We start from the raw sequence: 744 nt of genomic DNA, 5'->3' as shown, positions 1-744 counted from the left end.
GGCTGATGTGTGAACAGAGCAGTGGAATATTGTGTGGTTTTAACTTAAGAAGGGAGTATTTCAGGGTTGTAGTATCTCTCCACAGCTGTTCAATCTGTATGCTGAGCAAATTATTCAAGAAGCTGGACTCTATGAAGAGAAATGTGGCTTCAGGATTGAAGGGAGATTCATCAATAACCTTCACTATGCACACACAAACTTGTTTGCTGAAAGAGAGGAGAACTTGCAGCACTTGTTTACAGAATAAGGAATGCAGCCTTTGGTGTGGATTGTATCTCAATGTGAAGAAAATAAATATCCTTACCACTGGACCAATAAGCAACGTCATGATGGGTGGAGAAGTAATTGAAACTGTCAACAACTTCATCTTGCTTGGATCCACAATCAACATCCTTAGTATCAGCAGTCAGGAAATAAGGGGACTCGTTGCACTGGGAAAATGTGCAGTTAGGGACCTCTCCAAATTATTAAGGAGTAATGTCAGTCTGAGGATTCAGGTGTCTCTGATTCTAGTCATAGTCTTTCTGACCATTTGCTATGCATCTGCGAGCTGGACAATGAATAGGGATGACAGAAGAATGATGCCTTTGAGTTATGGTGTTGGACAAGAACACTGAACATCCCATGGATGGTCAAAAGAACAGGTAGATATGTCTTGGAAAGTGTGCAGCCAGCGTGCTCTTTGGAGGCATAAATGATGAAGCTTTGCCTCATACACTTTGAGCATGTTAATGTTGTTGTTGT

The sequence above is a fragment of the Elephantulus edwardii genome, unplaced genomic scaffold, assembly GCF_000299155.1.
Source record: "Elephantulus edwardii isolate Elephantulus edwardi_28Jun2011 unplaced genomic scaffold, EleEdw1.0 scaffold00125, whole genome shotgun sequence".
NCBI lineage: Eukaryota > Metazoa > Chordata > Mammalia > Macroscelidea > Macroscelididae > Elephantulus > Elephantulus edwardii.
The sequence above is the reverse complement of the archived record's forward strand: the minus strand, read 5'-3'. Positions refer to the sequence as shown.